We start from the raw sequence: 15,642 nt of genomic DNA, 5'->3' as shown, positions 1-15,642 counted from the left end.
GAAAATTAAAAACAATAGCTTTTGGGTTTTTTTAGTCGGAGTATGATTTTATTGGAAGATTAACTATTGAGTAAATAATCTATGTTATATCAATAATAATGATTGAGATAAGTGATAACTATTGATATTGTTTAATTAAATAATATAGAATTATTATTTACTTTCGTGTAAATACTTAGAAAGAAAATCTATTTTTTTACAATGTCCGTAAATTACAAATCATACTTTATGTTAGTAACTAGCAAACAGAATCTATAGCTTAAATTTGGTCTTCTGTTTTGGGAATGCAATTTGTTTATGACATCAAACCGCTGTTAGTAAAAACTATAAACTATATTTTATGTTGGCAACACAAATTGTGTTATTGTTGGAATATCTTGACTACGAGTTTACAACACGTTCAGTTTCGGTTAAAAGATTCTTGATTAAAGTTTATAAAAGTTGATTATATGACTACTTTCTTTATAAATTATTTAGAAATTATTTTTTCAATTTTAAAAATTGTTAACATGAGTTCTTTGAATTTTTTTAGAAAAACTATATACCCTTCATAAATTTATCAAACATGTAGTTTAGTTAAAATTAAGACACAGGCAATTAAGACTCGCCTTATTTAGTTTTTTAAAAAATAGCTTTTATAAAATACTATTTTTGTTTTGCATCCAATAATGCCGGAAAAAAAATGATGTTGGTGATAGTAAGACACACCTTATTAATGTCTGCAATAGAGTAAGGCAATTCTAAAAAATTTCAGATATTCCATGAGATATGTCATATTCTAGGTTTAGGGTTTCAATCTCTTCTCTTACAACTAACTTTTCTCTCTTTCTTTTTCTTGTAATGAATGCCAATAACCTTCAAACAAAGACATTTCACGAAATTAATGTTTTTTTACGTAAATGGTTAACATAATAAAATAAAACAGAGGAAATTTTAGTATATTTTGTTTTTATATCTCTCTCTTGATTTGTATGGTTTTATTAATTACGCAAAAAACTATGATTTTATACACACTTTAATTCAAAAATAGCACAATCAAAATAAGCTATATATTGCTTAATAATGTTGACAATCTAACCAATCGTATGTTTTGAACGCGCAGTTAGGTCAATAATGAAAAGGAACCCTAAAAAGTTCCAAACCACAACTTAGAGCAAAGTGGGTTTTCAAATATATTGTTGGCAAATTGAGAAACATGTTGCTTAAAAAGTTAATAATGTGGTAACAGTATTTGAAAGGCATGGAAACAATGGTTTGCACAGTACATAATTTGGATTGCTATTTGTTAAAATTAACTTTATGCATCATTTGTCTTCTTTTCTTTATTTTTCATATAGCATGAAATTCGCACAGGTTTCATTGTTATTTGTCTATGCCCGTGTTTGTTTTTTTGGAGAAAAATTAATCTTGTTACTTTTAAATAAAATATACACGTTCTTAATATAAATTTTAATCATTTTTAAAATTTTAAATAAATTTTATTTAACTTTGAAACAAATGATCCTATGGTAATTCTCACATCTCATATTGAGTATTTTGTTTTATTTTTTTAATCTTTTTTATTCCTTTTAAATATAATTTTAATTTTAATTTGAAATAATTTGATTTAATAATTAATCCAAAAAAATATTTCTCAACTACCTCAAATAAATCTCCTTTTTATTCGTATATTTAATTTTATTTATCATTTATTTTTCAATATATCATTTTTATTTTTATTTCTAAATTGAATTTTAATATTTTTTTAAAATATATCAATAATTAAAATTTACTTTGTATTACAATATAAATTGTTCGTTAAAAATTCAAAGTAATATATATATATATATATATATATATATATATATATATATATATATATATATATATATATATATATATATATATATACACACACACACATGTATATTTTTAAAAAATTATTTATTATAAATCTTGGTTATGTCAAAATAAATATTTCATATAATATTACATAAACTAAAATGATTACTAAATACATTAATCATCTGAACAAAATTATTAAGTTTAATCAATCATATCATGAATTCAAGTTATAAATATAAATTAAAACTGGATTAGAAAAAATACTTATCCCCTAAAAAAAATCTAAAATACTAATGCTAAATTATAGAAAATCTCAAATATTCCATGAGATATGCCATATTCCAGTTTCAATTTCTTCACTTGCAACTAACTTGTCACTTCTTTTTCTTAATTGTAATAAATGTCCATAACTTGTAAACACACATATTTTATGGAATCGGTATTTTTATGTAAATTGTTTCCATAATAAAATACTAAAATACAAAGAGAAAATAAAACTTGGAAATGAGATGTTTTGAGAAGATCTAATTTATTTAGTGTTTTGCATTTGAACCTAATTGAAATATAATAATAGGATAAAAAATTATATAATCATCTAATCAAATATCGTTATACATTTTAAGTTATCTGTAAGATGATTTTTAATTATTAGATATATACTATAAAAAAATTTGCATTAACAGTGTATGATAATTAAAATCTTTAGATTTATATCTATCTTCTTGTGGTTTTATTAGGTAAAATACATAAAATTATTCCTTGATCTTATCTATACTTATATTAAAATCATCCGGTCTTCTTCACATTTCACATTCACATGATGTCCGAGTTCACTGTTTTTTTTTTTTTCCATTTACAATTACAATTCACCTTCTCCCTTTTTCTTTCTTTTGCACTGTGCATAGCACAGGCCGAATGCTAGTTTTATACTAATACACATTTTATTCAAAAATTAGCACAATCAAGGTAATTATATATATATAGGTAAGGTGCTCAATTTAATGTTGACAATCAAATCAATTATGTTTCCAACGCGTAATGCAAATGATTTATTTTTAGAATGACATAATGCAATTGAAGTAATGAACCATGAAATGAAAATATTCAAATCACAATAATCTAGAGCAACAATGGGTCGTCAAATGCATTGTCCGCAAATTGAGAAACACATTGCTTGAAAGCTAATAATGCGGCTTTTGAAATGCAATCGAACAGTGGTTTGAGTACAACTCATAATATGGATTATTAGTAATATTTAACTTTTCGCATTATTTATCTTCTTTTCTTTTATCTTCATATAGCATGAAATTCGCAAACAGCTTATCTGTGTGACTGTGTCCATGTTTTCTTCCTTTTTTCAGTTTTTTTTAATTTTTTATAGGAAATACATATTTAATATTTTAATATAAATTTATAGTTAATATTAATTTAAATTTAAATTTAAATTATGTTTAAAAGGGGCAAACCATTTATCCAGTTTGGAAGTTAAAAAAATATTATTTACTGCATTATCGTGTAAAAAATTTTAAATCCACATATCACATCTTGAGCACGTACTAGTATGTAGATTGTAATCTAGTAATAAAATGTTTATTAAATACAAAATATAATAAGCTAACAAAAAACTAATTTTTTAAAAGTAAAAATAATAAACTTACAAATTAGTTAAATAAGTCAAACTCAAACTTTTTTTTAACAAAGTATATTCAAGTTTTTATGCTAGCTGACTTTTATTTCCTTCTATTTAATTTACATTCTCATGCCTTTATTAATTATTACTATCATTTTCTTCATTCAATTTTTTATTAACCTTTGCAAGTAGAAAAATTACTAATAAGACATTGATAACTTTTTTTTTTTTGTCTTAATCCTTTGATTCACTAAGGTAAAGGGACTTAGACTAATTTAAATTAAGTTCAATCAAAAGATAAATAAAGATTAACTAAAAATTATTTTCGTTAAAAATGAAATTTGAATAATATCTTAACGATTTAAATTCATACATTATATTTCTCATCCTATCAGTATATTATTTTTATATTTTATTCATTTTTCTCGTCTCGTCTTAGCCAAACAATACACAACATTCCTCTTCTCCTATTTTATAGTTATTGTAATTATTTTTTACCTATGAATGAATAATGATAGACTATATATGTATGTTTGCTTAAAGATAAGAGATATTGCATTTCGGTTTCAATTTGCAAATGGTCAAGCACCTGAAGAGGATGCACAAACATGTTTATGGTGGTGTGAATCTGAGGCTGGTTGTGGCGAAGGAGTGGGATCTGCATCTGAAGAGGGCAAAAGAATTACATAATGGGAGTGCACAATCACCGGTGTGATTCTTGTGAATATAAATTTTTAGGGTATATTTGGAAAAAAAATTATAAAGGGAAGTGAATTAGTAATTAGGGGGAGAGAAAATAACAACTCCCTAATATGATTAATGATAATGAACTTTGGACATGAAATATTGGTCAATGAAAAAAATATTATCGATATAATTATTAGACTCATAATGGAATGTGCCTAAAGTTAATAAATAAAGTGATTAATTTTTTTATGTTATCACGACATTCAATTAATTGTTTTCTAAGATTTATTCCATTGGAAACTCAACATTTGAAATGTATGATTAGATAAAAGAGCCAGTGACTTCTTGAAACCATTTGTGTAATACAAACAATTTTGGTACATGCAATCATGTATTCAACATAAGTAATTTTCAATTCTTAAAACATATATTTAAATTTGTCATTTAAGCAAATATGTTTGTATTACATGTTGTTGGATCATTTTAAAATAAAATCACATAATTATAAATATTTTATACACGGATTTATGTAACTATAACTAACCAAAGTAAAAAAATTGATGCTTATATTTTTATTTAATGACCTTTAATTTTTATTGTTGGCCCGTGGCTTCCTATTATCTAAGTCTGACTTCATTCTTGTTTGTGAAATCAGGAGTGATGAGAAAAAAAAAATTAAAAAAAACAACGTGATTTTTAATCAATATGCGTTGGCTACATTTTTGGGTTATGTCTGTAACCTATTGGTTACATTTTTCTTCTTTTTTTGAATTAATATGTGTTTTTTTAAAGGAAAAGTAACGCGTTAGATAATCTATCATGCATGATTGTTTAAAGGAGTTATTTATTTTAAATTTGTGAATTCTATAATTAATGTCACTTAAATTTATAAATTTTATACAAAAATACAGGAATGAATCCAAGAGTGTATTAAAGGGATTGGAATTTTTTAACATAAATAATTATATACTAAATTATAAGTTTAACAAAAATATTTATTATTAATGTTATGTTTAAAACTAGATGTATGATCTACTACTAGAAGAGAAATAAGCACGCGCACACACCCAGACACACAGTATATATATATATATATATATATATATATATATATATATATATATATATATATATATATATATATATATATATATATATATATATATATATTTCTGATACATTTCATTTTATTAGTAGTTTTTAAGTTTAATTTTTTGTCATAAAGGGGGCCAAGGCCCCTGCTTGTCCTCCCTTGGATCTGTTATTGCAAAAATATACTCCAATATAATGTTAAAATTATTAGAGGGAGTGCATTAACAATTATATTGGTATGAATAAGTTAAACAATGATTACTTATTTGAACAATTCATATAAGCATCACATTGCTAACTGATCATTTGCTTCAATGGAAAAATTATAAAGCAACATTACTTAATTTTAAGCAACTTATAAGCACTCACGTTAGAGATATTCCTTAGTTACTTTGACTATAAATTAACCATTTAGTTGCATTTTAGGAATTATTGATTCATAATTGATTGCTTTGGTTGTTTAATGCTACATGATATATTAGTTGATATTTTGGATGTGAATAGATTCTTATTTTATTGTCTTGAGGCACATGCAGAATTTTGATCATTCTTATATTCTGGGTCAAGCGCAGCCAATTTATGCATAAGAAAGTTAGACACAACATACGGTTAAAGGAGAGCAAAAAACAATTATTGAATTCGATCTATTTGGAAAATCATTAAGGCCAAACACGACAAAGTTAAAAAAAAAATAATTGTCGCCCTTCCAAGATGTATTAAGTCGATTGAGCATCTTGGAGGAGAGGATGATAAGGTAATTACCTATGCTAAATTTCTAATGGAACTATGAAAAAATACTCACCTGATTTCATTACTATTGGTGGTATTTATAGTATTTACAAATGAGGAGAAATTACCAATCATTGGCCAACAAAGAATATTTCTAAGGATAGCAAAATGGGGTATGAATATAATTATGTTACAACTGATTTGTAGTGAGATAATTATTTAATGGCTTTGTCTTCTTTTATTATTGTATTTACACAAAATCACTAAGGGAGTTAGGCCTTGTGCATGTTCTCTTGGGCCTAGTGGTGTCTGAGTTGCTAGTTGGGTTGCTATCATTACCCCTCTGGGAAAACAACCTTGTCCTCAAGGTTATAGGAGTCCCGTAGCTCCTCCCAACGTTCCTATGTGGTGTCCTTGAGTGGAAGCCCAAACCATTGAAACAGTGTCAGCTTGGTCAGGGGAGTGGTTATTTGGTCCCATTTCTAGTCTAGAATCATCATGGGTTCAACTATCAGGTGGTTATCGCAAGCTGCAGGGGACATAAGTTGCTAATCAACTTAGGAAGGACCTTGGTACGATTTCAATAGTGAAACATGGAAGACCGGGTGGATCCTAGAAGATATTGCCAACTTGAGGCAGTTAGCCACCTGACCAATGCGTGCCTTTATTTGAAAAGGGCCATAGAAGCATTTTCCCAGTTTCGTGTATGTGGGAGTTAGTGATGTTTGGCGATAAGGGCGAAGGCGAACAAGCAACCAATCATCCACAGAAAATTGAGCATCTACAAATTGATTCATGGAAGCTTGGGCTTTAGCGAGCCGTTGTATCAGAGTGGTGTGAACGTTAGCTTTTGTGGTTAGCAAGGAATCAACAACCTCTACTGGTGATGATCCTAACAGATAATTGGGGATGGACGGAGGACGTTTGTCGTATGTGACCTCAAAGGGGGAAAAATCAGTGTCAGAGTGGACGAAGGTGTTGTAAGACCATTCCTCTAGGGCGAGGAATCAGAGCCACTATGCAAGATTGTCATGGACGAAGGCTCTGAGGCATTGTTCAAGAATGCGATTGAGGACCTTCGTCTGGTCGTCCATTTGTGGGTGGTAGGAGGTTCTAATCTATAACTTTTTGTCACTTAGGCGGAACAATTCGCACCAAAAATAGCTGATAAATAAGGAATCACGGTCGAAAACCAGACTGCGAAGAAAACTGTGAAGTTTGCAGACAATGTCCATGAAGAGGATGACTACCTTGTGCACCGTATAGTGTGAAGGAAGGGCACCAAAGTGAATCCCTTTTAAAAATTTATCCACCACCACCAGGATAGTGGTCAAACCGTTCGACGACGGTAGTCCTAATATGAAATTCAGGGATAAATCCTCCTAGATAGAAGATGGTGTCGGCAAGGGTTGGAGGAGGCTCGCTGGTTTCGTAGATTCGTACTTGGTTTGTTGGCAGCCAAGACACCGAGAAATGTGGTGGCAGACATCTGAACGCTTATTGTTCTAGAAGTTGTCCTGAAGGCGATGAAGAGTTTTAGCAACTTCAATGTGACCACCAAGGGGTGTTTGATGAAATTTGTCCAACAAAATTAAAGTGAAGGGACTGTTTGTCGGGAGCCAAATCTTGCCATTGAGGAAAATGAGGTTACAGTGTATTGCGAAGTTTGAATGTGCTTCAAGGTGTTGTTGGATTTGCACGAGTAAATCCTGGTATGACAAATGTTCCAATAGAGAAGCCCAAAGTTGGTCCATGAATTTGAAATTAAGAAGCAATAGAGAATACAACTAAATTGAGGGAATCCGAGAGAAAGCGTCGGCGACGATATTGGTGGAGCTTGACTTGTGTTGGATTGTGTAATTGTAGCCCAGGAGTTTGGCAAGGTAAATTTGTTGTTCGGGAGTCTGTTTCACCTGAGACATGAGGTCCCTGAGGCTCTGGTGATCTATAAGAATCACAAAAGGATGACCCAAAAGGTAGTGTCTCCACTTATGCACTGCTGTAGTTATGGCATGAAGCTCACAAATGTATTTTGATGACCGTTGAAGACGAGGATAAAATAACTTGCTAAAAAAAGAAATTAGGTGGGGATTTCGCAAGAGGACTGCTCCCATGGCGACGCCTGAAGCATCGAATTCCAAGGTAAAAGGAAGAGAAAAGTTCGACATAGCTAGAACTGGGGCGTTAATCATACATTGTTTGAGAGCTTTGAAGGCTCGTTGGGCTTCCAATTGCTAGAAAAATTGGTCCTTTCTTAGCAATGAATTTTCGATAGAAACCAGTTAATCCGAGGAACCCTCGCAATTCAAATTGTGAGGAGGGAGTTGGCCATGCAACTATTGCCTAAATCTTATCCAGGTCTGGGGCCATGTTGTCGGCTGACACGATATGCTCAAGGTAGTGTAAGTTGTCCTAAGCAAACAAACACTTAGAACGGCGCAAAAAGAATTGGCCCTGAGATAAAGTGGTAATGACAACTTTCAAGTGTTTGAGGTGGTTTAAAAGCGATAGACTAAAGACGAGAATGTCGTTAAAGAAGACCGCGACAAATTTTTGAAGAAATGGTCTAAGAAGATCATTCATAGTCGCTTGAAATGTCGAGGGGACATTACAAAGTCCGAACGACATGACTTTATACTCAAAATGTCCATGGTGAGTACAAAAGTCCGCTTTCGAGATGTCATCTTTAGTCATACGTATTTGGTGAAAACCTTGTCGGAGGTCAAGCTTGGAGAACTAGGAAGCCTTGCCTAACTCGTTGAGGAGCTCGTCTATCGTAGGCATGGGAAATTTGTCTTTGACTGTGATGGTGTTCAGAGCCCGTAGTTGACACAACAACGCCAGGTTCTGTCCTTCTTCTTTACCAGGAGCATCGGCGAAGAGAAGGGGTTGCGACTGGGTTGGATGAGGCCAGCCACGAGCATAAAAGCTACTTACCTTTCATGTTTTGACTTTTGGCAATATAGGTATCGATAAGGTTTTATGTCCACTAGTGCGGAGTTCGGTATAAGGTGGATGTGGTGGGAGATTGAACGATGAAAGGTAATTGAGAAGGTTCTTAGAAGAGGGACTCAAAGCTCAAAAGCAGGGTGGTGATGACAGGGGGTATTGAAGGTGAAGCTGGGGGTACAGTAGGACCAATTAAGTGTAGAGGTTTTGGGTCGGGTATTTGGACCAAATGAAACAGGGCTGATAAGCTCTAGGTGTGCATATAGCATTTCAGTTGATGAGATGATGCATAATCAGGACGGAGAGGTACATCCATGTGTAAGGTTATAGGTCGACCCAGATGGGTGAAGGACATAGTTAGAAAGGTGTAATAAGTCATTATAGGGCCTAGGTCATGGAGCCACTAGACCCCGAGGACTATATAGGCATCGTAGAGAGGAAGTTGGAAGAGGTCTAGGGTGAATTGGTGGCCCTGAATGGTGATGGCAACCTTGGGGCATGTGGTGTAGCAGGTTAGCTGGTTTCCATTTCCCACTTTAACATGCAGGGATGGTGTTGAGGACGCAAGGAGGTTAAAGAATTTAGCAACGTGACTCTGAATGAAGTTATGGGTGCTTTTGCCGTCCACAAGAATGGTGACACGATGATGAAGAATATGGACGTATAAGTGAAATCTTTCGGCCGACAACATCTCCGAGAGAGCGTTGAAGCTGATTTGAAGGGAAAAGTGTTGTATTGTCAACACAAGCTAGTGGCTCTGCGATTGGGTGGTCAAAGTCCGAATGTTTGTTGTTGTCGGGGATGAGAAGGTGGAGGCGAGGCTTGCATCTATGGCCTACGATCCACTTCTCATCACATTGGTAGCAAAGACCTTTTTCTCGTTTGACTGCCATCTCCTTCGGGGTCAGTCATTTGACTGGAAATTTCGGGGTGGGTGTGTTGGCAGCGCCTAGTGGTGAAAACGAAAGATGGATTGGAGAGCGGGAGTAACGACGATAGTCTTGTAATTTGTCTTCCTGAAGCTTAGCGAGAGCAACCGCCTAAGGCAAAGAAGAGGCTGGAGTGCTTGAACTTCTCGACGCAATTCCAAATTAAGGCCAGAAATGAAACAACTGAGGAGGAAAAAAAGGGGCAAGGCCCACGATCCTGTTTGCGAGTCACTCAAACTCAGTGAGGTACTCATTGACAAAGCCTCGTTGAGTTAATTTGAACAAAGCACCCTGAGGGTCACCATAGTATGAAAGGGTGAAACGTGATTTGATCGTTTTAAGCATGGCGGGCCATGATGTGAGGAATCCATTCCTCGACATCCACTGGTACTAGCAGAGGACAGGACCCTCCATGTAAAAGGAGGCGACCATTAGTCTCTCGTGGTCAGGGGTCCCCTGATAATCGAAGAACTGACAAATTTTGAAGATCCATCCCATGGGATCCTGACCGTCGAAGCGTGGTACCTCAAGCTTCATGTGAGGTCATGAAGGTGAGGGCGGGGTAGGTGTATGGAGGGTTTTAAGGGAAGAGGGGGTGACAGTAAGGGCTGCTAGTCGTCCCATGATGGAGTCGAGCTTGGCTTCCATGGTGGTTTGGGCGTGAGCCAGGGTGGCATGGTTTTGTGCGAGGCATGTAATGGCCTCCTTGAGGGATCAATGATGGCCTAGCGGATATTATTGTCAAGCATGGTGTGAAGGTTGTCGGAGGCAGGTCAGACCAATTGATAAGATAACTACCTATGCTAAATGGCTAATGAAACTGTGGAAAAAAAATACTTTGTTGATTTTATTACTATTGATGGTATTTATAGTGTTTACAAATGAGAGAAAATTGTCAATTATTGGCCAACAAAGAATATTTCTAAGGATAACAGAATGAGGTATGAAATATAATTATGTTATATAATTGATTTGTAGTGAGATAATTATCTAATGATCTTGTTTTCTTTTACTCCTCCTGCATTTACACGAAATCATTAAGGTAATTAGGCCTCATGATGTTCTTTTAAGCCTAATAGTGTCCGAGTTGTGACTTGATAGAGTAGTATCACATTATGTCACTATATACTTAATTGTATCTATATTTATAATTTGTATTTATCATATTTCTATGCTGGTTGTAATTAATTTGCTGGTTGTAATTAATTAGCAGACAAGCGTGAAGTGGCACAGTGCATGCAATTGGCGTAAATCAAGCAAATGAATACTATGAGCAATACAACTACTCAATCACTTCTATTAAATAGGAGTACATGCATGGTGTGCTTTGAGGGTGGATCACATTGACAAAAAAAATTAGAATTTTCAGGTAATAGTTTTAGATATTTTTTAATCAAATTAATTAATAAATTAACATTTGTTGAAAAAAAAAATAATTTGGACATCACCACCTCCCATGCATGATGTTACCCGGCAGCGTACACAAGGCTGGTGATAAGGTGATTACTATAGTCCACACATAACACGTATATATTATAGCAAATAAAGATTGTTTGGTTGTTAGCAGAAAAAGTAGAAGTTCCAGTCTTATTATCATAGTATCTAGAAAGGTAATAAAAAGTATGTTTTGCTAATTAATTTGACAACTGACAATTGACATAAACCAAAGTAGACATGACATGAAAATTTATATATACCTAGATACCCAGATGAGAACTTTCAATTCTAGCAGATACTCGTTAAAGATGCGCAGATGCATGGGGTAACAGAATATTAGGGGTCATTTGATGGTATAGGTTATAGGGTTTTAAGAAGAAATTAGTGCATTATGGAGTTGCTTTGCCTGCTTCAACAAAGGATATATATATAAGGTTTTATATATTGGACGAAATTGCTAGGAAAATCATGCATAATAATAAGAATGAATTTGGTGCTTTGATAGAATTTAATTGGAAATCTAATATCTTTGTTGAGCAATAATTAACAATAACTTTTGTTAAAATCATCCAATAATTAATTAAGCAGGAAAAGATGATCCGGATCCAAACACTTGCAGTGAATGAAGAGAGGTTTTGCGTGTTTCTATCCACTTGTAGAATTTCACCTATGCAGCATGTATCTTGAAGAGATTTTTAAGGAAGCAATTTATGCAAGTAAACCCATGCCATCCTATGCAAGACGTATTATTAAACGTAACCCATGGAACTTCTCTGGAATCTGTCCCTATATTCAAGCTTATTAATTCAAGTGAATAGTGAAATTTAATTTGATGAGTTATGTTATTCTTAACTTATTTTAGAATCGTGAGTTTAATACTAATTCAACTTTAAAAACTAATTTAAAAGGTGAAAGTTATTTTTCATTTATATACTTTTGTATGACTATTTTTAATCGATGTGAGATGTAAATTTTTTTGAATAACTTCTTAAAACTTGAGCTCATTAAAACAAAATTTAAAATATATATACTAATGATTGCACAATTTTTAGATGAATCAATTTTGTTGGTTAATTTTGAAAATCGAGATAATCCTGGATAAATTTGAAGTCGTGTATAAACACTTTCAGATTGAATCAAATTTCGGGGTTCAACCAAAATTGTTCAATCGGATAAAATCAGAAGATTATAATTCAAGAGTTTTGTTTTGGTCTTGTGAGTTTTTCACCCGTTATGCTTTCTGAACCAGGATGATTATTTATAATCAAAGAACAGGTGGTTTTTGGCGGTTGATGGAAGTTATTTATTTTTAAAAATTGCCGTTAATGGAAGTTTTAGTAACTTCCATGTAACTTCCAACCGTTGATGGAAGTTTTAGTAACTTCCATGTAACTTCCAACCTTTGCCTAAACCGAACATCTCGTTGTTACATTAAAACAAGCGTGCACTCTTATTTTAACATAATAAAGAGATCAATTACACTAAAATGTCCAACAAACCTCCCCCATTTTAGTGTAATTACCGATCAAATCACCAAAGTCATAACATACCACAAACTACTGCATAGATGAAATATCGTGACGATTGAATTTCATCTTAGCAAATTACACGTTTCAAATATTCGAATATCAGGGTGTCACTAAGGATTGAACCCTTTCTATTCATAATGAATACATGAAGATAATCTGCACAATAGTTTATAACATTACTCTTGCTCGACACTAGTTTTACTAGCCTGTGTCCCTATCCTTCATAAGCATATCAAAGCCAAGTCCCAGCTTCTTGAAGCGGCTAAACTTCATGCTTATATAGGTAGTCCTTTTTTTTCTTGCACCTGTAAATGCAATTTTTCAAAAGAACCATTGAGAAGTTATACTTCAACCTCCTTAACTTACAGAACCGAACACATTCCTTTTGGGATACTTTGGATGATGTGTTCCAATCTCTACATGTTAAGCTTTCCACATTGAATTCAGCACCTAATGTCATATTAGATGGGAATTGGGTATCTTAACATAAGAGATTTCAGATGGACTTTAATCCTAATCCCACAGCCGACCTTTTTACGAGATCTCTACTTAACCCTTTGGTTAAATGATCGGCCAAATTATGCTGAGTTCTCACAAACTCCACTGATATCACACCATGCATGATTAACTCCCGAACCATGTTGTGTCTAACACCCAAGTGTCTAGACTTCCCATTATACACTTGACTATATGCCTTAGCCAAAGTTGCCTGACTATCACACCTGATAGACATGGGAGGTATAGGTTTGGGCCACAATGGAATCTCATAGATTAGATTTCTTAGCCACTCAGCTTCTTTACCAGCTGCTGCTAAAGCTACAAATTCAGATTCCATTGTTGAATTTGTAATGCAGGTCTGTTTCTTGGATGCCCAAGAGATAGCACCTCCTCCAAGGAGGAATACCCAACCACTTGTGGATGAATAATCCTCCATATTGGTTATCCAACTTGCATCAGAATAACCTTCAATAATCGAAGGAAATCCAGTATATGTCAAACCATAATCAATGGTTCCCTTTAAGTATTTGAATACTCTATTCATAGCTTGCCAATGATGAGAACTAGGATTACTTGTAAACCTACTGAGTTTAGCAACAGCATAAGCTATATCAGGCCTAGTACTAATCATTGCATACATGAGTGATCCTATCGCCCTTGAGTATTCAAGTTGAGACACTGCTACACCTTTATTAGGTAATAGCTTCAGGTTAGGATCAATGGGAGTACTTACCGGAGAACAATCTTTAAAATTAAATTTCTCCAATATCTTCTCAATATAATGTGATTGAGAGATGGAAATACCATTGTTTCCACGTTTGATCTTTATTCCTAAGATCACATCCGCCTCCCCCATATCTTTCATATCAAACTTAGAAGACAAAAATGCCTTAGTTTCATCAACTTGATCTTGGTCGGTACCAAAGATCAACATGTCGTCTACATACAGACAAATGATAACTCCTTTGCCATGAGTATCAAACTTGCTGTATAGACATTTATCTGCTTGGTTTATAACAAAACCACTAGACAACACAACCTCATCAAATTTTTGATGCCATTGCTTAGGCGCTTGTTTCAAGCCATAAAGAGATTTCATCAGTTTACACACCTTATTTTCATTTCCTGGCATAACAAACCCTTTAGGTTGTTTCATGTATATCTCTTCATCCAATTCACCATTTAAGAATGCAGTTTTCACATCCATTTGGTGAATCATCAGATTGTGGATAGCAGCAAGTGCTAACAACAGTCTAATAGTGGATATCCTAGCAACAGGAGCATATGTATCGAAAAAATCAATACCCTCCTTTTGCCTAAAGCCTTGGATAACCAATCTGGCTTTGTACTTGTCAACAGTACCATCCACTTTCATCTTTCTCCTAAAGATCATCTTACATCCTAATGGCTTACATCCAGGAGGTAAGTCAACCAATTTCAAGGTATTATTTTGCATGATGGAATCCATCTCACTTTGGATTGCTTCTTTCCAGAATACAGCATCCCTTGAAGCCATTGCTTCACTAAAAGTCTTTGGGTCTTCCTCAACATTAAGGCAATATTGATATTGAAATTCAATATCATTCCTTGACCCTTCAACCAAATAGAGTTGAAAGTCATCACCAAATGACTTAGCCTTTCTTACTCTCGTACTCTTTCTAGTTTCAGTACTAGTTGAAGGTATATCCTCAATATTAACTGAGACTTTCGACATGGAATTCATGTCCTTTGGCCTAGGTATAGATGTAAACCTTTGTTCATCAAAGATAGCATCTCGTGACTCTATAACCGAGTTCACAGCAACATAATCATTAGATTCTAGCACATAGAATCTATATGCTTTAGAATATTCAGCATATCCAATAAATATGCAATCTATACCTCTTTCACCTATGGTTTTCCTTTTAGGTTCTGTAAGCCTGACTACAGCCCTACATCCCCAAATTTTGAGATAATTCAAATTTGGTGTCTTTTTGTGCCAAAGTTCATATGGGGTAACCTTATTCCTTTTGTTAGGAATTCGGTTCAACAAGTAACAGGCTGTCAACATAGCCTCACCCCAAAATCCTTCACTTAAACCCGAATAGGATAACATGGAATTCACCATTTCTTTCAAGGTTCTATTCTTCCTTTCGGCTACACCATTCTGTTGTGGTGTATAGGGAGCTGTAGTTTGATGTATTATTCCAGTAGATTGAAAATAAACCGGATCATAATACTCACCTCCCCTATCCGTATGAAGAGTTTTGATTAGCCCATTTTGATGAAGTTCTACCTCTTTCTTATAAATTTTAAATTTATCAAGAGCTTCATCTTTTGTATTTAATAAATATACATA

Source organism: Glycine soja, chromosome 18, assembly GCF_004193775.1.
Source record: "Glycine soja cultivar W05 chromosome 18, ASM419377v2, whole genome shotgun sequence".
NCBI classification, from domain to species: Eukaryota; Viridiplantae; Streptophyta; class Magnoliopsida; order Fabales; family Fabaceae; genus Glycine; species Glycine soja.
Note: the sequence above shows the minus strand (reverse complement) of the source record.